The sequence below is a fragment of the Varroa jacobsoni genome, unplaced genomic scaffold (genome assembly GCF_002532875.2).
Source record: "Varroa jacobsoni isolate VJ856 unplaced genomic scaffold, vjacob_1.0 scaffold_1393, whole genome shotgun sequence".
Taxonomy (NCBI): Eukaryota; Metazoa; Arthropoda; class Arachnida; order Mesostigmata; family Varroidae; genus Varroa; species Varroa jacobsoni.
Window position 1 is genome coordinate 247,400 of NW_019214295.1, and position 24,683 is coordinate 272,082.

The following is a 24,683-nucleotide window of genomic DNA, read 5'->3' on the forward strand; positions in this document are numbered from 1 at the left end:
GCTATAATTATACTGGCATTTTTTTTTGCCATAATGTTTCATCAATTTTTCTGTTGGTATTCTTCCCATTGTCACCCTCGTGTTTTGTGGAAGAACGGTTGGTCATCAGCCAAGTAGCCACCAAGTGCGAATCCAGGCTGCAATATCAAAAATAAGTGAACTTACAAGGGCGCCATTTTTAGTCTTACAATTTCCCTCAACAGAGAGGTCATCAAAAAGAAAAACCGAGAAACCATATATGAGTATGGTGCACGATGACAAGCCGTCAAAGTCATCTCGACTAGCGGAACTGCATTTTACAAAAATTTAGCTTTTTATAGGCAACAACAAAACTCTACCGCATATATTATATACTATAAAGCAGTAAATCTACGTGAATAAAAAGTCAATGAACCCGGATCAGTGGTTGTTTATCAATTACCTGCGAAACCATCTTCAACTGCAGGTGCCAGTAAAATCTAGCCTGCACTCACCCTGGTCTCATGTAGCTAGAACGACAGTTGAAATCAGCCTCCGTAAGCACATTTGGTCCATCAAGAGGAAAACGGACAGAACTGGGCCATGCCTCCTTGGGCCCTAGAAGAGCACTTGATGAAGAGCATTTAAAACCGAAGAAGCTCTCCGCTATTCAAATCCGTGAAGGCACGGATTCACGCACGTTGAGCGCCCAGACTATGAAATGGGTACGCGGCCAAGTGAGATCTGAGGATGCCGTTCCTCGATATATGGCCTACGTCGTCACATGCGGCTTTTTTTTTTCTTTTCTGCTTTGAGTGCGCTCTAACTGAATTTCGTTCTTTAGTTCACGCGATTTATGTGGAAAACTCAATCGGATTCGCCTTTATCGGGTCTCTTATACGCGATAAGAGCCCAGAAATACTTTCACGTTCTTCATATCTATGCTCCACCCGTCATGGCCAGTTATTAACCGCCTTTGCCCTAAGGAAATCCTTGGCGGGCACTCGGAACCAGCCGCGAGAGACGCATGCTTCCAAACCAAACCTGACATGCAGTGGAATCGATGAAAGGGGAGATTTAAAAAATTCGAGTACAGGGGGAAGGGACTTGTAGATGAATTAAGGAACCGAGAAAGAAGCTGCTTCGAGAATGGGTTAAATATGGGTCCGCGACAAAAGACTATAGAAACATGAATAAAAACACCACTCCAGTCGTTCGCGATATGTTCGTGTGGCCTAACCATTCCTGCCCTATAGGGGGACGTGCCTGAGAATCTGGTAGCTCGCAGACGAGCAGCGACACGATCATCTTTGTTCGCTTTTAGTAATGATGATAATTGTTTTCTAAGTACCGCAACACTTGACAGTGCACAGTTGACTGTGCAATAAATTTGGTCGAAGTAAATTAGGACAAAGGGTAAGCTCATTCACTGAAATATCATTTCCCGAAAAAACCAACTAAATGCTTTATTTGTGTTATAGTTAGCTATTATATCTAGTGAATTTATTCGTCTGTCTGCCACTTTCCGACCCTCATGAGTTTCTGTAGAGTTTAGAAATCACTGTCTTCAGGGAATACTTAGCAGAGAAATTAGTTAAGATAAAGTAAACTTTACATTTTTTGTTTACCTACTGAAAGTAGATCATCGAAATCGTTTACTACTATATGCATAGCTAGTATTTGAATCATTCTTGTAATTTTATAGATGTCAAAATACTTATTAATAATACAATTAACATTTTAAACATACCCCTATGATAACAACAGAACGCCTTTTAATGGAGTTAGATAGATATAAAACGGGTTGGCAGAATACGTCAGGTTCCAGGTTAAATTGTCCGGTAACCGCAAGAAAACCAATTAAGCCATTTTCTTTGACTCGTAGATGGGGATCCCTACATAACAATACTACGGTGAATATTTTCGTCAACGGTGCCTGAGCATCTGGCACCTTTTTATTTTATTACTACACATGTTGCTCATTCGACACGCAAATATATGTACAATAGGAACACAGTGCCCTGGGCTGAGTTCACCGCATCGTTCGCTGTGTAGAGCGGTGTTCTATAGTCAGCTGATCCTGTTCTAGTATTTGTGGACCCGTCGTTGCCGTGCGATATTCCTTCCTACCGAGTACTTCATGGAAGTGGTTTTCTGTAGTTTCTGAAATATTTGTAGTTCCTTTTGTTGCCCTAAGATAAGATGCAATACTTTGTGACGTGCTGCCTTTCCGCGGCGCACGTCATAATCTTTTCACGCAATTTTCCGCTATCAAAGTAGGTTAATGCTCATTTTATAAACGTGAACGGACTTATTACCAATCAAGCTATTTCTATAAAACTATAGCGCTGTATGGCTTTTGGGAATTTCTCTAGGGATAGTTTAAATGACAGCCTATTCATAGTAACACTTTGTCTTACCATTGCCTGAATGCAACTAGATGTTCTGCATGGCATTCGCACTATTTCTCTTGATAATAACAGTGTAATATTTCTGCTCAGTGGCGCACACTTTGTATTTAACAGGGAAGCAACTAGTTAATCGCTTTAAGTCTTCGCCTTAGATAGGTAGGCTCGACATCAACTCGTAATTCGTGGACGGCGGTGTAGGGTCTAGCATTTGGTCTTAGCAATCGGTGACAAGTTAGGTCAGCCTTAGTTTCGGCCCTTCGAGGTTACGAATATACGTAGTTACAATCTTCGACATATCTACTCAAGGTGACGACCTGTACACTCAGTTTTACGGCTAATTGTGCAACTTCTCTAATATATCAAACTACTTTCAACTGCGACAATTGTTACACCATGTGCAGCTTAACAGCTCTCTGGAACGGGGTAACCTCGCACGCAAGGGTCGCGTTAGCTTTTATCCATAGACATATACATGATCGTGGCTACACGGCGCAAAGAGAAGATTTAAAGTGAACTTTGTCTTCCTTTTATGTATTGCACGACACAATCACATGCACACGCAGTATAAGAACAGATCATCGGCTATGGCAGTACGTCGACAGAATGGACCGACCGCCGTTCAGACTGTTGCACGTAACACAGTATCTTTCGGTATGTACGGTATCATAGCACTGGAGTTGTCTATGCTATCGGCGTAATCATTTCGCAATCAAAATTATGGTTGTGCCAGACACAGAAAGTATCAACAGTTGGCAGAAGTCAGTGTGAGCGTCGTGTTCGCAAATAGAGCGGCCACCATGTTTTACATACTAACAGCAAACATCCATTCGATGCGACCATGAAGATCTATATTTGAGGGGAGAATACGGCGTGTACCGTTTTTGCCCTGATAAGACGAGATAAACATCCGCAATCTAATAGCGGGCTATTCACAAGGTCTACATAATCTATTTGCGCTAATTATATTACTACAAACGTGTTGAGAATTCATCATTGCCTCAATTCAAGCATATCTAAACGAGAACAGAATCAAAAAAACGGGCAAACATTGACTCATAATAGATACTAGTGAACACAGTACCTCATTCTAATATGTACACATAATAATGGCACAGTGCTACAAGCTATCTGGTATACTAAAGACAGTTAATTAATAAGGTTTAATAATAATAGGGTTATCGCGGAGAAGATCGGCTTTCCGTTTTACGGCCAACTGATTTCTGACGGCTAAGCGACGGCGAAAAGGCCGAATAGATTAGAATCTATTAAATATTGGATGTTGATTATTTGATAGAAGGTGCAGCACTTGGTGTAGCTGGATCGTAACAGGAGTACGCGCATTTAGTGGGGCGTTAAGTTGGGTGACTAATAGGACTAAATCCCGTCGATTTTTTTTGCAAAGACCGAAACGTCCTGGGTTCTGCACCTCCTTAACAGGTAATCATGTTTGTAGCGCGTGGGGTACCGAATTTGTTATGAGCAAGAAGTGCATAAACGTTCGTACTGATCAGACTTAAGTGTGCGGCTACCTAAAATACAGAACTTAAGTCGTTCGACAAATCTCAGAACTCAGCTGAGCATTGAACCCAGAACTTATTCAATTTTATAACTTATACGATGAATAAAATTATTTCACAACATTCATACCTCTTTTCGCCTCATGAATGCACCGTGTTTGGTTGTAATGTTTATTTATGACAAATTTGAAAAATACATTTCAGGTACGTTCTGTACTATCTATCTACGCTTAGGTGCGTTTCAAACAGGAGTTTGCTTTTGCTAATTGTTTTCTACGTTAATTTGTTCCTACTGGTAGCTTTCTTTGATACAAAAGTATGTAAGTATGCTCACGTTGAAACCGTCTCGTGCTGTATGTATCATTACCCTTAGAAATAAGTGTTCTATCCTAATGTCAGTCCAGTCGACCATCCAAATATTCGAAATTAGGAGAATGGTTCAGTTTTAGTCTATGTAGTCTATGCAGTTTCTCTGATTAGTTAATCTGATTAATAAGAAGTTGCATATGTACGGGTTACCTCGAAACAACGAGCATATATTTTAATAAGCCGCAAATAGTCTTCACAGCTAGGTTTCGGGCCAGCAAAGTTTAACACATGTGACTGGTTGACTTTTTGTCCCGAAACTATATAACTCGCCGCCAGGGCCCTGAGAAAGCGACAAAAGCACACTGTATTTGTGTCCACTAAGGATACTTCCCTTTCGCGCTTTCTCTGTAAAAAAAAAACAAACGCGTCTTTTCATACCGCCACTTTCGAAAGCGCCAACAAAATTGATAGGTATGAGTAATGCTCTTTTAAGATCACGGCTCAAACGTCATTCCGCGAACCCGTATACATAGTTTTCTTTTTACTTTTGTTGTACTTTAGAAGCGTAAGCGTCCTCCATGCGAATCTAATTATTAAACATGAAAGCGCTGGGGAAATTTTCTAATTAGATGGTTAATTACGTTATATAATACTGAAAGTATCTGTTTGGATACCCTATCATTACAAACTTAGGGTCCTAGTGAATTGTATGGATTTTTTCACCTTCTAAAAAAAAAACAAAAAAAACTAGATATGCAACGTCATTATAAATAGATTCTTTCGCCTTTCTCAAGTGGAGTCTTACCTCTTCTTTGAACGATATTTGTTGTCGTAGATTTCGCGCGTTGAAGTCTTCGTCGCATGACAGATGGCAACAGCATTTTATAAATTGTTGCCTGCAAGCAGTCGTCCCTTTATCAATTCACAACAACAGCAACAACAACAAAAACAAAGTAGTTTTCGATGAGAAAGTTGAATTTTACTATTGATTTTTCGTTTTAAGAACGTTTTACCTAAGCTTACTAGAGTTCAATTTAATACTGTCTACACTGTGAGTGAACGTGATACCCTTACGAACATTTATGAGAAAGCTGAGGCTGTACTCTGACCCCCTAACCGGACACGTTCTGGTCACTGTTATCTTTAATGGTTGTGCGCAAGCATATGTACTAACGTCTCCAGATGAAGCCGTCTTCGGAACAGCGCGTATCAATCACAGAGTATATAATATTAACCTGGAAAAAACATTTAAACGGAAAAATCAAAAGTACCATAAAAAAGTTTCGGAAAGGGCCAGATGTAGCTAGATAAAACGTAAATCTGTTCGAACTCGAAAAATCCTAAAGAGCAAATCTGAAATGCAGCTTGATAACTGAAAATGGGCTACTGCTTATGTCAACTTTGTCTCGGTATAAATACCCTTTTTATTCATTACCCATTTGGCAATTAGTGTACTATAATCTTCTAGTCTATCGTCCGCAGACATAGCAAGACTGCCTATAAATGATTATATATGATCTATTTTGCGATCTGTCGTGGCGGAAATTATGTACATTTCATACTAAAAGTACGTGTATAAAATAATATAGAAGGGAAGAAATGAAGAAAATAATCCGAGGGGAAAAAAACAAAAAGAAATCAGTATAAATTATTAGAGCATTCTCTAACTAATTCTAAAGAAAAACAGGAACGGAACTATACAATTTGTCACACTAAAATAATACAGTTGCTTATCCAAAGTACGTAAATCGAATAAAATGGCCAAGAAAATAAAAAGATTATTAAGTCACTCTGCCAGGCGCCCTTTATTCAAAACCACATTTCAAACATTTGCCCCTGGATATCGGCAGTGTTAAAGCGTTACTAAATGTTCCCCAAGGCCCCAAAACAAAGTGTCTACAATAGAGCGCGTTGTTGTAGCTAACCGTAAGAACTGATGAAAGTACGATATTAAGGAAATAGCCTAGCTATTAAATAAATCTTCGATAATTTTAGTAATTCTAACATTAATAACTAAATAAGGATTATTTAAATTTATGATAAAATCATTTGCTTGACCTAGCACATAGGACAAAGGACAAAAAAATATAACAATTATCATTACACGAAGTCTTGTATGTCCATTTAGGACGAAAACCAATTGACCAGCAGTAAAGTCAAGAGGCTAGCCTGCTAGTTTCCATTTAGCGGCGGAAAGTGTCGCTGGGGAGCTATTGCCGGTCAGCGAAGATACGCAGGTAGAGCGGAGTCGAGAGATGAAAACGGACCAGGGCCTACAATGCTACGACTAATTCCCAGTTGGACATAGCAACAAGTTTGAAAGTAAAGAAATCTGCGAAACTTACACCTTTTAGGGGAAAAGACGATAGGAGCAAGCGGAATAAACATTCGACCAACTACTACTAGTCCGCCATAGCGACTAAGCAGGCCCCCGCTCATACAGCCTGCTTAAAAAAAAGGCGCACAAAAATAGGTTACAAGTTAGGAGAACAGTAACGGGTAGGTAAGAGGCTAGTTCGACATAAATCAAACTAACTCTCCGATATCCAGGCATATTGCCCCAGTAGAAGCATTTATTCGGAAAATACAGCATAAAGCTAGACGAAAACAACAGCGATAGCAGTACGGTGACAAAAGAAAAGCCAGACAGAGGATGCAATGGCCGGTTATGGCGGAAAGAAAAAACTGCTAAAATGTATTAAGGACGTTCATGTTCTTATCACAAATGACCAGTTAAGCACTATTAGAATCATAGCAATCTGAAGTCTACACAGGTATATAATTAAAAGCCACTTCTTTCGATTGACTTACAAATCAGAACATGTTTATGATGAGCAGTATTTGAAGGATCATTATTACTAGTATTACTATTTCAGTATGCCAAACTCTCTTAAGAATGTACGTGCAAATCCTCCAAAATCAAGCGCCCTCTATTTAATTTGAAGACCTGTCTGTCCCTTCTAGCCCAAAATGGTCGGCGCTGTGTCTTCTCTTCCTGAGCAGCCATTACTGTGAAGATAGAGAAGGAAAGAAAAGAAGCAGCAAGGAAACCAACAGGAAAATATTGGACATATGGCTCATGGGAACAAAGATGAAGACGTACTGGCATAGTTGGATGTGGAGTAACTGACGCGAACTCGAAGTGGATCTAAAAGTGTTTCAACGGACACATCCGCAGAGACCAAAGCGAGCATAACGGATGTACGGGAAACTCGATTTACGTGTTACTACTCGGAAATTGAAAGATCCATATTTTTACGACCTCCCGCTTTGAAATGGAAGGACAATTTGTACTCGAACCTATTCTGTCCGTCTGTACAGGGACAGGCCGCTGGTCGAAGGACCGTCGGGAGTGGCGCTTCGGCTCGCTAAAAATGAGCGGGAATTGGTATTCAAACAGGAGGCCAGTGTTTTTCCAAGAAAACGCAAAGATGTCATTAAGCGAAGAGATAAGTAGTACTGCAGGGTGGAGAAAATAGGTGGCAGCAGGAAGTCCAGTCCTGCAAGTAGCCGGTATGGAACTTTAATTCAGGAAGCCAGTAGGCGTTTATGAAAAGTTAACGAGGAACTCGATAGAAAAGTAATGGTGAACGATTCATAGGTGTCCTTAAATAAAGCCGGCTTTAATTTGAAGACGTTCTAGTTACAATAACCTGGTAAAAACTTGACTTGGTGCTAGGCTATTAAGAAGCGATAAAATTTATCAGTTTTATTGTACTTAATTGTCGATTCGGTAATAATCAGAATTAGAGAATGCCTTAAGCTAGAGAATCGTACTATATTTGGTTAAAAGTTGTAAACCTATATTAGACAGCGTGCATTTTATAATAAAATACAGAAGAGCAAAGTTACGTGAGGGAAACCAAATAAGCCTGGATTTTACGACAATACTGTGACTTAATTGAGAGGTGACAATGGCCGCCAACAAAAATTTTACACATATCTTCTTAACGCATTTTAATTTGCGTTTTCGAAATCGTGCAGGAATTTTGAGTCTGCCTGGAATAGTCAGGAACAACAGGAGACGGTATAAGCTCGAAATCGGCGTAGATATATTTTATAACGGCGAGAGCTAGCCGAATAAAGCTCGGACTCAAAGAAGAGCTACTCTAAGCTATTAGACTCCTGAAACAAGAGACGTTGAAGAGATCACCTTAACCAAAGTCTGGCACTATATATATGCATCGGCGCTTAACTCGGTCTTGTACAAAGCTATACCTTGTATCTTGAGACCTATAACATCTAAACAGACAACCAAAATTGGGTAATTAAGAGGGAAGTGGAATCCCCAAGGAAAGTATCTTAAGAAACTTGCTGGCTTTAGTGAAGAAGAACGTTTCGTACAACTTGATTGCATCTAACGAGCTTTTCAATACGACACACAGCAGGGTCCATATCTAAAACTCTGATTTAAGAAGTGGCATTGCTGAATATGTTGGTACAATGAAACGATATTAGGCTTGTTAATAATTCATATCGTAGTTCAAAAATCCCGGTATTTGTGCGTATGGACTCCTATATTCAAGGTCAATTGTGCCAGTAACATATCAGGCGTCTGTACGCAATGCAGTCACTGTCTGGCGTTAGTTTGGGTCCAATTTTTTTGTAAAATTGTAAGTTCCGGAAACATGCCCTTATTCAAGTGGAGCTTCTGCATCTAAAACTTTGATACTCCCTATAGATAAACTGGAAATTTTTATATTTTACCTTGCAGAATTCGTTGTCGCTTGCGATCGAGAATTTAAGCTTTGGAACTGATAGATGTGCATTGTTTAGCCATTGGCGTCAAAAAAGCAGACCAAGACGCATCAACTAGGCTTAGCCCAGAATACGATTAAACAAAACTACAACCATCTCTTTGGCCCTAAATCGCTGGCAGACGAAAGTTGATATTCAGATGCCATCCATGAAAATATTTACACAAATCGTATGTTGTTTATTCATTCTCGTCAGTGGCCTAGCTTTTTTTTTAATCAGAGACCTAGTCGTGGAAGCTAGCGCTTCGAACTCATCAATAGATATCAAGATTTATAGCTATATTAATCACTTAACGACTAAAAATTGCTCGATTTAAGCTATCTTGCCCGCAAGTTCGGTAGCTGGATCCATCACTGGTGTAAGATGTATAGTGGTCGTAGTGATCATGAGAACTTCTTATCGGCAGCATTCTTAAAACGCTTAGTTGGAATTTGGTATTTGATAGGTTTATCAGTGATCCTTTGTGATATTTTGAAGTGACATACTGAAGAAATTTTAGAAGACATGCAAAGACCTATCTTTAGATGGTGGACTATTTGCGTTTAGTTCCAATGGGCTTATCCGCGTATATGACGGCGGTTAGAACTTGGAAGTCGCCAAGAGACAGCTGACTCAGCAGGCCGAAATCTGCCATCCCTCATTGGAGCATTGATCTCGGCTTTTCATTCTTCTTCAACCTAGTCACCCTTTAGCGCCAGTTTTACATCGATTGCACAAAGCTTGTTTGGGGCCTAAGGTTTTACCTTAATAGTCTGCTATTGCATGCCAACCGGAAAACTTTCTCGCTAGTTTACTTATGTGTCACTTCCATAGATAAGCATTGGACGTAGGCTTTAGGGATTTAGTAGTGCTACTTCTATGCTCAGTTCGGAGAAAGATTTGCTTGCGTAGTAAATGAAAAAAAAAAACGCTTGTTTAATTTCACTGAAGATACTGGTCGTTTATTCAGTCTCGACCATTATCGATGCTGTACTGAAGCATATGCACCAGATCTATGGCTTGCAATCTTGATTCCATAGATCAGATAGCTAAAGTCATTCAGGACGGAGAGATTCCATCTTGTTAAGGGGAGGCTCATAGCTGTCGGTATCATCCACCTAAAGAGGTACACGTCGCGGCCGCACAAAAACAAGCAATTATAGCTATTATAACACCGCTAATATTATATAATCATTACGAATTTTTATGTGACTACCGAAGCAGATAATGGTAGGACACAGATGGCCTCACCAAACAATCAACCCTGATTGTTTCCTGATTGGATGCCTAGGACAATATTACACTTAAAGTATTATTGCACTTAAAGTTGGACAAGTTGGAACCGATCGGAGCCTGCAGGCATGCATTTCGTTGTCACGAAGAAGATGTACGTTTGTTACTGCAAGAGTGCCTTCTTTCCGGCAGAACTGTGATACTGCGGTACGAAGTAACGCTACGAGGCATATTCGCGAGCCATAGCTACAGCCGATGGCTATACCAGAAATAATTAAAACACTAAACCAGACAATTGCTCCTATCCGAATCACAGTAAAAGCGTCCTCTTCATTCGAATAAATGAAACAATCACTTAAGGGTTCAACGGTGCTTTATCGTCTCTCCTTCGTTTTCTTCCGCCTCTGTCTTGACTCCTTCACGCCTACTAATGACGAACCCAGTTCGAGGGTAGGCCATCGGGTGTATGTCATGTCAGCTATTTACGTGATCTAAAACGCGATGCTCGTAAGTGCTTTCAGTCAAGCATTTTCGCTAAGCGGCTTTCAAGCTGTTAAACTCGGTTTTTCTTCGTTCTGATTCGTAAGCATCGGCTACTTGTGAGTCCCTTTTATCCTAACTGCCTTCCCCCTGTTCCTGACAACGGTTGAGGCTATGCTGCCTGCACAGTCGTAGCAGTACAGCGCATTGACTCCTTTAGCGAGCCTTATAGGGCGCTCCTCTTCCCATCCAAACTGGAGACACATAATTTTTAAATAGCCACAGACGTATCCATACTTAAAGTTGTAGGAGAAAACAGTGCTGGAAGGAAACCTCGGCAAGTTACTCTGGCAGACCCCCAATATGTTCGCTTTGCGTATCTCCCCTCTCGACGTCGATCGGTGTACCGTCCGCCAAATTCTATTACTGTGATAATGTTGTTTAATGTAATAGTCTTTCTCGTTCCCCACACCTGGCTGACTCTCTTTTCTCTTTTCGAGGTTGCGAATTCTTTATATGACTAGCTATACGTCCAGTGTCTCGTCTGCTCCTAGACCGTTTTGTAGTTTTGCTGGCGGGAATATTTTCTGTACATAAGTGCTAGTAACAAACAAGGGTATGGCTAGAAAGAGCAAGAGATCCCAAAGCATCAATGACATCACTTTATCGGCTTAACGCGCGTTAACCAATCAAAAAATATAATGGCAAGAAGAAAAGAAGTGAGTTTACTTTATGCCTAGATTTTTGCCTTTTTAAAGGGTAACTTCAATGGTTTGTTTTGGCAGACGTGGCATTAAATGCCACGCATCGACCTTACGCAAAGGGTTCGTACACGCATTACTAGCCTATCGAAGAATACCCTGTGTACAAGGTGGCATCGTACGCCGAAAACATGTCCTACGTGGACTCTATATCCAGTAGGAAAGGTAGGTGTGTATACAGTAAGTACTCGAAAATGCGTTGGTTGTCTTCAAGCCAAAATCGAAACAAACATATTTTATACTTTAGGAAGATATTACTGAATAGAATGTACGCTACTTTGATCGATGACCTTCTGCCATTTTTCTGGTAACCGCATATATCTGTCTATATACAACTTTTGTCGCTTCTAAGCCAAAAGCTGTGAAAGTGATTTCTGCTTCCCTTAATTGAAACAGATAGTAGTCCGATGCGGCAAGATCCGGGCTATACGGTGCATGCCTTATCGTTGTTACATTACACCATTAAAATTTCTCATGTAAGTTCTTTCAATTTTTCTGATAGCTAAAGATCTGACGTTGTCGTGTTGGAAGACGATGCCTCTTCTCTTCATTAATTCTGCTCGATTTTTTTCAGTGGCTTGTCTTACAGCAAAGGCCCGATTGATCGTTTAGCCGGACGGCAGTCCCTCATAGTGCATAATTTCTTTTCTAATCTCATATAATCACATAGTATCTTCACACCTTCTTCTACACCAGTTTGGCCTTAATGGTAGAAAAATGCCGTCCACCGTGTATTAGGTCGTAACCTTCTAGTTGTTTGTAGCTTTCAAGATGCACTTAGAAACAATATCAGAATAAAGGTTAATTAATAAAGATAACAATAATAATAAAGAAATTAGATATAAATTTTTTTAAATACTAAAACATGAAGCTGCATTCGGACTAAATGGCACCACTGATCAGCAAAATTGCACTTACTTGGTACTACTAGTACGCAGGGCTAGCATGTAAATCTACCAGTGGGGACAGTGCGATGTTTCCTAAACCAGTGATCAATTGGATCATTACTTTTTGAGGGTACAATGATAGGACCAATTTAAATTTACTGCAAAAACTAACTTCATCATGTGTTCTGAAGGACTTTAGTAAAAATAGGAAATTTTATTTCCAACGGAAGAGGGAACAGCTTCACATTACCATTTTCATGTGACAGTACATCTTTATGAAAATCTTTCAAACAAATGAGTCGAATCAGGAGGTCCTTTAGGTTACCCCGGCCATTATAAAGACGTGACGCCAGTCAGGACTTTTTCGTGTAGGGATATTTTAGAGACAAAGTCTGCACCAAGGAACCTATAGCACTGCAAGATTTAAAGGCCGCAGTCGGCCGAAAACATAGCAAAAAACCGAATGTAATGTCTGTTGAAGTTTGCGAATCAATAGCCACTAGCAGCAATGTATTGGCTAGAACGGCAATAGGTATGAACATCGAACGTTGCAGTAAAGCTTTCCACTATCTGTGAATAGAAACCGAAACTCTCACAATTCAGAATTTTTTTTAGGACATCCTTTATACATATATATACATTTTCAAACGTGAAACGCCTTATCTGGGCTTCGTTTTTTTATTCATCATAAAAATAGATTCTCCGGCAACAAAGTACCTTTTAAAATTTAGGCATCTAAAAATAGTACATCAACTTGCTTAATGTGCAAGTTACAGTTGTAGGTGTTGTCAATTAATTCCACAGTTGTGTGTGTTAACCGTTAAGCCCCCCCCCCCCCCCTACAATTCGAAAACGTAACGACATTTTCTACCGAAAAACCGATATTAATAATTATTTCGAAAAAAAAAAAAAACTCAAATAAGGTTAATATTTCTGTGGCACATGCGACATTTTAAACTTTGTCCTGTGATGGTGTTTTTTTTGGTAAAACATTGACGCAGAGGTTTTTCTTAGGTTGTTTTTCTCGTTATTACATCCTTTCTTAATGTTAAAAATTAAAAAAACTTTAATTACTTTATTGGAACATTTATTATTGCTATAATATCGACTCACAGAGTGAAGAAGAATAAGCGTATCCACTGGCACACGTCGTTTCGTACTGGGAGACAGCTGCGTGAGTCAATGTCAGACGGCCTAAGCATCTGTCCTAAAATTCGCCTCATCCAGATGCGGTTGGCATTACAGTTAGGTCCACAGAAGGCAACTAATTTTAACATCGCAGCTGATGATATTATTGAAAACGTGAGATAATGATCAATGCACCATAAAAGTGCTCCGTTGTTTATTGTCAGTAGTCTGTTTCCGACTGCAGTGTTCGCCGTAGCCTAAAATTTTCGCCGAACCATTCAAATCAGATACTGTACGTATGTACCTCTTATGCCCTTAAGCTATTATACTCGTTTGCCGAGAGCTAATTCCGATCTCCCAGTTTTTGGTTGGATTGTCGTACTGGCAGACACATAGTACTCAGGAGCTTCGAAAGGACGGCCCAACCAAATGGGAGCGGCGGCGGTATGGGGCTGACATGTGGGGGGCGTTTCGAGTGTGTCAGTAACACTCGTTCTCAGTAAAGTTGACATGAGCCATTTCAAGTCAATCGGTGTCCTGTTCTAGGCTCTTATCGTTCCAAAGGGACGAATCATCATCCTGAGTTGCATGCATCAAACGTGGCAAACAATCGGTGGTTGGTCCTACTGAATTTTCAAGGTCGGCTTGGTCCTACCGCCGGATCGACTATTGTGATTGAATACGTTGTAATCAAACAATTTTCGGGAAGTTAAACGGGCACTTCTCAATATTCTCACACCACAGCTGGATCCAAATTATCAATAAGCAGGGATTAATGGATGGTTGAGTTCTTTCATAGATGCCCAAGTCTTCTGATTCACAATGGATATAACGGAGCGTAAAAATGCGTTCTATACTAGATAACTGAATCTGTTAGAACCACTAATAGGTAGGCCTGCAGATATATTCATTTTGAGCAGTAAATTTGGTAGATTATACGTTCAGATAACGGAAAAATGTCATGCTAATTGTGTTAGCAAATTGCCCGTACATTAGCATAAAAAGATGTTTAAAGTAAATAGAAATATATCAATAATAATAGAGAGAGAGAGAGAGAGAGAGACGCGCCTAAATTGAAAATTTATTTTCTCTATGGTTTCCAACATTACATATAAACAAAAACAGACATTTGCATAAAGTTTTTTTGCATATGCTAGAACTGTCATTTCCGTTAGTTTACTCAATATGATCAACACCTGCCGTGACTACAGCTTTAATTCAGGACCTAATCAGACATTTCCAAAGTATTTCTTTAATTCGCGAATAACTCGTTGTAATGGTGCTACGTCAAGAGATGCTGACAAAATAATGTCGCTCAGATACAGTATATTCAAAAAATTACAACGAAATTGAATTTTGGGCTGGTAGCAGGCCAGAAGTCTTGAAAATGCAAAGGTTCGAACAGGCCAGGGATTCAAAAGGGTCGAGAGGGCAAAAAAATCCAAAGAAGTAACCGTTAGAACCTACTTGGACGACATATTTTACAATCTATATTCTCCACTGTAAAAAGGCTATTAACTTTTTTAATAAAAAAGGCTTCTTGTGCCACTGTTATGAATTTTTGAGCTTTTAAAGTTTAAAATCTTTTGCAAAGTGTTTGTTGTGCTTCATTGGAATCTTCTTCGGATTTTTTTTTGGAAGTTTCTTAAAGAGGGGCAGTAACGAAAATCATATATTCATAGAAAAAAAAAAAGTTTAATTTTTGTGAGTATTCCAGCGCTAGGAGATTAAATAACATCTAAAAACGTTGCATAGTCGTTCGCCACACTTTTTTGTCGATAGAAAAATTTGGCCTATCTCTCCTAATGCTTAAAAGTCGCCGGTTGGCGTACTATTGCTTATTATTGCGTATCATTATAGTTGGGTTTGGACCACACAAAGGCTCAAAGCCAGAATAAGGCAAAGCTGTTCGCTGCAAGCTTGTAACGTGTTTCCAACAAGATATAGAGCATCATCATTATAATACTTTTGTGATTATTAGATTGATTTTATCAGTTTACCTTTTTAACACCTATCTATGTTAGGGATCGCGTAGCTATAGAACAAGGTGAAAATTTAAACGATGATTCACTCAGTGACATACCCTTAGTGGTAAAGCAGGGTAACAAAGCAAAGAGCTAGACTATTAAGCTGCTCGAAAATTTTATCTGAGAATAAAATGAGGAGGGCACAAAAAATTATTTTCTGGGTCTCGTTTCGTTATCCCATAGCAACGAATTGCTTTCCACGGCGAGCAACCCCAAATTGCGAAGCATTTCCGTTGAAATTCTAAAGGGTAAATACAAACCACGAAGATTTGTTACAACCTGGTCACGTGATCATGTCTATAGCTGCAGTGTATAGCGTCAGAAAATGTCCTGCAACAGAACCACAAGAATAGATACCTAATGTAATTAATAATAGTTAAGATAATTAAAGGGTACGAAATCCTAAAAAGAAAAAAAACAAACTCTTAGTTAAGAAAAACTTAATTTTCAAAATGATTTTTTTACGGAATCACACTTATCTTCAAGCTGACCACAACCCGTGCTAATACAGATCTTTGCACACCATGCATATTCATTCGTGCTTTTAGGCACCAGTGATTTACAATGATATCCTTTGATTTTGCAGATAATAGTCAGCTTTATGTTCCTCTATTGTTTGAGGTACCATTTAGCTAGAAATCGGTTGGTAGAACGATGATTCAAAATATAAAGTGATAACAGTTCAAAAAAGCCCATTTGGATTTGAATACTAAGAGGGCGTTGTGTTTCAGGGGGGGTTTTAAGAAAAAAAAAAAAATTCTTTAATCGTTTCTAGAATGGAAACGAATAATGCCATTTTGCTTAAAACTACAGAGGGGCGTTCTCTTTTAATTGTTTAGATATATATATATATATATACCTCCCCCCTTCCTGGTTTAGAATTCGTCACTGATCAAACTTTCGATATCGGTCAAGGCTAAGTTTTTTTTCGACGCGAAGATATTGATTATTTATTATCATTATTATTATAGCTATTAGTGTTTACTAAGTGCCACAAAACATTGAACGCATCAATTCGGGCAGGAAACCAGTCGTTCTAACTGCTATTCAGTCATTAGAGAAATATCCAATGCTGTAGCTTTACGAAACACATAGCAGTATAAAATGGGTTACACACTTTTGCTAAATACTTATTTATATGTATATATAATTTATAAGAGTGATATGTTTCCTGTGCTGTGTTCTTAAAACACTATTTGAATAGAAACAGAAGTTTTTTTCACATATGCTAGAAATGTTATTTTTGACGGCCGTGTTTATTCAGGATCTATTCAGGGCACACGGACTAGTTTCGTATATTCCATTTACAATTGCGCTAATCAACAACCGTACAAAGAAAATTTATTATTTGAGGTATGAAAATGTAGCTAAACTAAAGAGATCAGTTTTAGACAAATAGAGATACGTTTTTTTTTTTCAATGAAACTGTTCAGAAGGTTTAAGAAGATTAAAAACAGTTTCAGCAGGTAAAAAAAAAAACGCTCAGAAGTTACATCGAGTGTTTGTCGCTGTTCTAAAATGCTGCAAGTGAAGAACATAAGTGCACCATCGATAAGAATGACTCGGACGAAAAATAACTTTGAGAATTTGCTTTTACATGTATATTGTATATATATATGTGTGTATATAGATACAGTTCCCTTGCAAAACTGTAAACGAGCCTGTATAACGCTTGATATCCATGACCACGGTTATTATTATAATAGGCGCAATGTGTTGAACAGGTTGGATTCAATTGTTAGGTAAATTGTTAGCTTTTTTTTTTTTTATTGTTGTACGCCTGAGTCACTGCATCAATTTTATGTTAATACTTATTAGAAGAATAACAATTGGGAGAAGCATTTTATTCTACTATATTTATTTTTATTCAGTACAGTCATCTTAGAAGGTACTGGTTTGTTGTCAAAGTTACGCCATCGGCAATCAAAAGCAACGATCTCAAACATCACAGCCGGAACTTCTGACGCTGAAATTACGACCGAAATTTTGAACTGTGGTTTACTCGCGTTTGTTTTGCTGATTATGAGGGATCTGCAAAGAGTTAGGCTCTAATTACTTTCAGCAGATGTGTCATCTGTTGCGAAGTGGTCTGTTTAAGACGAATCTCCTGAGTGACACGGCTGCGTTCCCCGGGGTTGTTGCTCTTCGTAGCGAAATACGGGCAGCTAGGTCGGTTGTATTTCTCTCACATGGTATATATACACATTTATCGGCTTTTGTTCAGGTTCTGAAAAGCCAGCTCCTTAGAATGGGTTTCGTCGCATGTGCCGCTTGTTTTTTTCTATAAGATGTTTGATGTAATGATTCTTGGCTGCTAAGAACTCTCCGTTAAGGGGGTGGCATCGCAGTAAAGAATATGATTACTTCGAAATATTACAAACTAAATAAAACTCTTAATAAAATAATAAACTATATATAAATAAATAAGATAAAATATATAGAAAAACCACATTGAAAATGGTGGCACGATTATTGGAACATGTGACAGCTTGTATTACTAACTGGTTTAACTATTATCAGTGATTATACTATATATTCAGGGCATTTTTCCAACTGAAGTAATAAGGCTATTTTTGTTAGATTAACTATGGTAAGGGATCGGGACACTCATAGGAACCCAATCCACACGCTTTATATATAATGTTTCTCATTGGAATCACTTCATCTATGTACGGCTGAATCCAGCTTCAGTTATATTTTTTTGTTTTTGTTTTCATTATCTCAACGATGGTGTCCGTATACTGATATGAATATCTCCTAGCTCCCAATATTGGCTAACCTCCTAAGATAGTTTTCGAAAGCACCGCGATTATCTTTAACGCAATTAACTGTACACATCAACTGTTTTCTTTTTTTGCCGTCGTTCTGCTCTTATCGGGACAATTTTACACAAATGTCAAAGCAATCTATACGAGGCACACGGCCAAATCTCACTTGAATGGCAACAACGTTTCAAGTGTCTTATCGTCGCTTATCGTCTTATCTAGATAGTGTCGATTCAAGATCGAGCGTCCACTGCAGTTGAAACGATGAAATTCAACGCGTTTGATTAGTGGTGCCAATGTTTTGCAGTACCCCTTTCAAAAGCGTTCGGCCCCTCGTAATCTCCAACCGGACGATACGTAATAGCGACGCGGGTTGAGCCTTCGCTATCTGTGTTTGCTAAGAAGCTGATTAGATTTATTAACCAGCGTATTTATGGCAATCTACGGATAGAAGACGCTTTTTCTCACATTGGATAAAGCACCTGAGCGCTAGTAACACTCGGGAGAAGAGCACCGACTAGGACAGCTTGTCCTAGGCGTGTCCTTACAGTGGATAATATATAGCGTATAACATTTAGGTAGGGTGATTAGCATACTCTAATAGTTGTCTTCGTAACGGTTCAGAATTGAAACGTTTCGCCTACTAAACACCCGCACACGGAAGGTAATCTCGGTAAAATCCTAAGTCGTGAACAGAAAAGCCTCGTTTTATGATGGAAGAGGCTGGCCGCTTCGAAGAACGCCTGAGTAAAATGGTATCGTACAAAGCATTCAAAACGCTTATTTCTATGATCAGATAGCTGTATGAGATAAGTCCCCTGTGCAATGAGCGGCTTTGCAAAACACGATGGCTATCTTAACTGCTGCACTGTGCTCTATATCCAAGGGCCTTTTTGAGCAAAGACAGAAAAGAATGCTGCTAATAGACACACTTGTAAAAAGAAAAAACTTTTGACTATATTGCTTTTTTTTTTTTTTTTTCATAAAATTATTCGAAAAAACTATGGGCGTGCTTGTAAAGTTAATAATCTACTTCTACTTATTGTCGAATTCAAATGAGAATAGCTTTGTAAAAATTACAAATTTTCGTCGTTCGAGTAAGCCACTCCCAGACTGTTCCCACGAGCATCCTATTGAGTCCTGCTTGCCGCTCGAGAGTGATCAAATCGCCAGCGCATCTTCATCGATACGAGTTAATTAAAGCAACATTACAGTACGTTTTCTAGAAGTAGTTTCTTGATGGAGTGAGTTTTTCTTGGCCTTTTTCTAAATATCGTCTTAAAACAGGCTTCCAGAACGGTTTTGCCCGAAACTCCACTGCTCCAGCTCGATGGTCCGATAGCGTTCGTGGAGCACGTGTTGTTGCTTCGACAAAGCTTCAATGAAGTACAGTTAATGTATATAGACACGCTGCAAGACTCATGCAAATCGCTATGATCAATGTCCTTGCAGCTTTTGGTTGAATTTACAACGAAAATAATGAAGTGCTAATAACTAGACGAACAGAAAGTGAACTGAAATATATAGAACGTCTAACACGGTAAGCGTCTCAATACCTAGTAAGAGCGCTCATTATTAATGTTGAGACATACCCTGTTCGATCCGAATTTATATTGGCCCTATCGAAGAAAAGCTTCAAGGATTCGAGATAAGCATACAGAAGGACTTTTTTTTTAAATTGTTTCAATTAATTATCGTTCCTTTTGCCGTTATCGTCCTATTGATAATCATTTGTTATTTTCACCGTTGCGTTTGTATTCCATTCATTAAGGGACAGATGTATTTGATCCGAATTTTAAAATTGGACAATACTCGTCATGGGTTATTGGGCAGTTGAGGAGATATAACAACTCTCTGCTATATAGCCACAATAATTCTGACTCGATGCTTCCGTAGCAGGTATTCACCTTCAGCCTGTTTGTCCTCAATCGTTTTGTCGTTGCTTTGTTAGATTGCCTGAAAAAAGTGCTTGGGGATCCGCATGCACAGGTAGACCAGTGACTCAAACTGTAACTGAAATCATCCACTCTAGCCAATATAATGACTGTAGGCCATTAGAAACATTATTACGCCTTGCTCTACTGAATAACAGGTAACGATTAATATTGTAACGTTTGGGTACCAGTCGGCATCCGTTCTCAGCTCAGTGCTATCTATATATATGTATATATCAGAGGGAACTCTAAATTAATCCTTCTTCTGCCTCGTAGCTTTCTCGTTATTCTGTGTTAGGACATTTCTATTTCGCTAAAGGGGATTGAAGAAAGAAAGGGCGTCTTTTGAGACCCTTCAATCAGCTAATGGATCCCACATACACCGACTAGTAAATTCTCTTTTCTGCTTAAACGTTTCCAGCTCGATTCATCGAGAGCAGCACAATTAAACTATCTAAAAACAATGGCTGACGTTTAAGAAGGCGAAATGAAAGAAAAAAAAAAAACACGAGGACCTATATTGGAACACATTCGGCAAAACTCTCCATGCTTTGAATATGTGGAGTAATGATTCGTTTCTATCAAGAATAAACACTGCCTTCTTTGAAACATTTTGAAATAGATAGCTTCGAAGGATTAGTTAAAGGGGTAATGAAGACGTTTTCCACCTTCAAATTTCTTTTCAAAAGTGCCAGCATCGGTTAACCTTCGCAGAACTACGCACCTCACTGATACCCTGTACTTTACTAACATGTTTCAGCTCACATATTATAATGCTTAGAAACGCATAGACACAAAGAAGCATGCCTCTTACCTGCTTTCTTCGTTAGTATAATGCTAATAGCTGCGCTAGCACAATTTTAATTACGCAATAGTTTAAGGTGGTCAAGATCTGCTATGGCAAATTGAACTATTAAAAGTTAAACGTACTATATAATACTAATAAACGCCATAAAGTATGTACTTGAAGCACAGTGTTGGAGAAAAAATAAACAAATATCTAATTCTTTTTATTCGTACTGTACCTATACACTTATGTGCTAAGTTTGCCTTTCTTAACTATCCTCAAAGCGTTCGTTAATATTTGTATTGGTTAACATCGTATTGTTTAGATACTCTTACGGCGAATTCGCAATTCGGACCACTTTTTCTGCTGTCACCTGCTTACTATCGTGCCCTACATAGTGATACAATTAGCCATTTATCGGCCCCTGACCTGCCTCCTAGATGGGGAGAGAGGATGCCCCCTGGCAAGGAAGCTGGTACCATGGCCGATTCTTGTTGTTCCCTTGCATAAGCGAACACAAGCGTAAACACAAGGCAGCGTTGACTGGGTACATCTGTCAATGCATCCGGTACATCCAACTAAAGTAACGTCGACTTGTTCAGTGATGAGGGGCCTCTTCTATGTTCATCTAAGCAGAAACTTTTCTTGGATCCGGATACTCAGTCGCCACGATCGATCCTCAGTAGGACGTCCTTCAGTGAGCCCTTTAACAAATTCAAAGCGGCGGATTCATGGGTGATCGCCTTCAGACGTGAGCGCTAGATCGACATCGGACCTTTTACAGCTGAGCGGTTCGTATAACCGTGCGACCTTTCTAGAGAAGAGCATCGGGATGCATTGGGTTTAGAACATGCATGATTCTGCTACCACTCGTAGCTCAATGACAACAGCATAGACAATTTGAAGTGTGTGAAATAATTTGTTATAGCTTATAAGAGTCGTGACTTGAGCAGCAGACTTAGAAAGCGATCACATTTATTTTCACATTATTTACTCAAAAAAATTGTCGAAACATTGTTTAAAAAGACAATTAATATAGACGAAATTTAGGCCCACACTTTATTAATGTAATGTTTAAAGAATAATTATATTATTATTTTTTATTATTTTATTATATATAATTATTGTTATGAATGTAAAAAAATTTCGAAAAATTTGCATGAACTTTTGCTGTTTTTCAATTCTCTATTGCTTAGTGTGAAAAAATAACGACAGCTTGATTGATAAATAACTTAATTTTAACTAAAATATTAGCAAAAAAAAAAGAAAAAAATTATTAAAGCATGGCTTATAATTGTAATTTTGTGTAAAATAATATAACCATGTAAGTTTTTCGCTAATAATGAAATTGCCGAAAAAATTCCACTAGACTAGAGGTATTGATGCCAAAATGATCGACTATTGGGATGAAGGTTAATTGGAGGTTTCGTATCGTAGCCGTACAGCAGAAGATATACGCGGTCATCACAGAGCTAGCTGAGGTTTTAGACCTATTATTGCGTATTCACATAGCCAGGATCGAATTTAAGCGACTCAACTGGGCTTTAAAACGGAATTTTCACCAATCACTTCATTCGATAATGGCCGAGCCGGGCAGGAACCTGAAGAAACGAAAAACACAACGTTCTTACATACTAGCACACACATGCCCAGCCTTAAAAGGAACGCACCACTCGTACATAAACATAGCATGAGACACCTTCGGCGAACAGGGGCCTCCCGAACGCCATCTACCGACTGTAATCATACCAGCAATACCAAAGAGATGTTTTTAGCCATGAGTCAACGATTTTTAGCGTTTCAGCTTTCTGATTCCGTTCGTTCTGAACGGACAAGGCCGCTCCGAACAGGCAAAACGCTGGCGAACTTATCACGGTCCTAGAGGGATCCCCAAAGCGACGAACAATCGAAGAAAAAGAAGAGGAATTTAAGATTAGCTATATGATACGCTGCTCCTCACAGCAGAATGGTTCAAGGAGGTCCGTCTCGAAGAAAGATCAACCAGAAGGCAAATACGCCCTTATTTGGCGTTGATAGCTGTCGCTGAAACAAAATATCAGCCCCGCATCTAAGAAAGGAGGCGGAGCAAGTGACCTTGAGTAGCGTGTTTCGTATCTTCTTTGTTGTTTTCTCCGAGGGTTCTCACCTTCTAGCTCAACCGCATAATAGCAAATTAGGTTGATTGTTGTATCGGAGATGCTGCCTGTACTGATCTGCAACGCATAGGCTACACTGGTGCATAAAACGGGCAAAATTTCGATGTAACCACGTGGTTAGGTAGAAAACCGCAGTGGTTCGAACTCAAGAATGACAATGAGATATTTCTGCAAGTGGAATAGACAGAAATGTTGTGTGAACGGTAACTTACTATAAGTAGTTTTTGTATATGTTGATATACAACTTTTGATTCGTTTTCATCTTATTTTGATCGTTCTTGACCGCCGACCCGGAGAGGTTTCACACAAAATTTCACATATGATTGTTGGGTTATCCTTTTTTTCGTGCTAACTCTACAAAATGGGCCTTTGATCCTCGGCCATGGAAGAATTCGTTTCGTTGGTACCACTGAACGAGTGAAACAAGCTACCCAAAAGATCTGCTTTCTCAGAAGCCAAAAGGTCTACACACTCCATGCACTAATCTTCTCTCTTTACGTCACAAGAATAGTCATCGCATAGAGTACGACACCATCGAGATCGTATCCAATGTCAAAACATGTGGACGGTTACTTGCTTATGCCCATCCGTGCTTTGCAGCCGTCCGCGCCCTCTATGTTTCAAGTCTTATGTCCGATATCGCCGTTAATTCAATTGTCAGACGGCTGGCTCCCAGCACGAAACAAAGTCTGTCTATGCCTGGATTCGAATCTAGACCGCAAGCTGTCCCTAAAAGGCAAATACGTTATCCACTAAGCTATCATGGGGACACGCTGATAATCCCTAACACGTGCCTAATAGCCCTCAGCGGTCATAACCCTCTGCGATGATGTACATAATGAGAAATTCCCTGGGAAACAAACCGCTTGATGGTACACAAAATGTCTTCCAACCGCTGCCCTTAATACAACCGTCATTTACGTTAACACAATACAAAGGTCTCTGAATAGTTGGAAGAACGCTCCGCCCAGTTGATTTTTTGATAGCAGTGATATGGCGAGATGATGATGATGATGATGATGATGACTGTGATGCCCTCTCAACATCACGTCTTAAGGTGGTACACACGAAGACACAACGACACACCATTAACATCAACCCTCGTTACATTCGTACGAAATAGCTACGTACTTTGGTAGTTCGTGACGTCCTCTCCGCGGATTGAAAGGAACGCCGCTATTCTGTGGCCAGGTAAAAAAAATGAAGTGAGTCCTCATGTCACATATCGTGCTACTTTGGCAGAGGTGAAATCAGGACTATCTAATACCTGTTAACAGATTTTTTCGATTCGTCAACAAATTTTTATATAGCCCCATTGTTGTCTCTAAAGACAAGCATTTGGCCGCGATGTTTTTGTTGTTGTTGCTGTTGCGGGATCATCGACGTGCGGTCGTTGTTGTTGTTCAGCTAAACTCTTCGACGATTAGTTTTTTTTCGAAAAAAAACGAGTCGATATCTTTGAGCTGTTTCCAAAGAATGAAAAGACGCTTCGAAAGAATAACCCGCAAGCCACACAACTTATTCGTCATCAATAGTTCCAAATATTGATGCAGCCAGCATCTGCGCGGACCAGGACACAGTTTTTTTTTTTCG

General features: G+C 39.3%; 1 long non-coding RNA gene across 3 annotated transcripts in view; it reads right to left on the bottom strand.

Moving 5' to 3' along the window:
- Positions 1 to 1,876: 1,876 nt before the first annotated feature.
- LOC111269535 (uncharacterized) overlaps positions 1,877 to 24,683 on the bottom strand; it is a 48,632-nt gene continuing 25,825 nt past the window's right edge. The window contains exons 3-5 of one of the 3 annotated variants that reach the window (XR_015314628.1): positions 5,274 to 5,430; positions 5,001 to 5,107; positions 1,877 to 2,121 (exon numbers count right to left, since the gene is read on the bottom strand). This is a non-coding gene — a long non-coding RNA (uncharacterized LOC111269535). Of the gene's footprint in view, positions 4,601 to 5,000; positions 5,108 to 5,273; positions 5,431 to 24,683 lie in introns of all 3 variants that reach the window. The other 2 variants (XR_015314627.1, XR_015314629.1) reach the window with 2 other exon arrangements.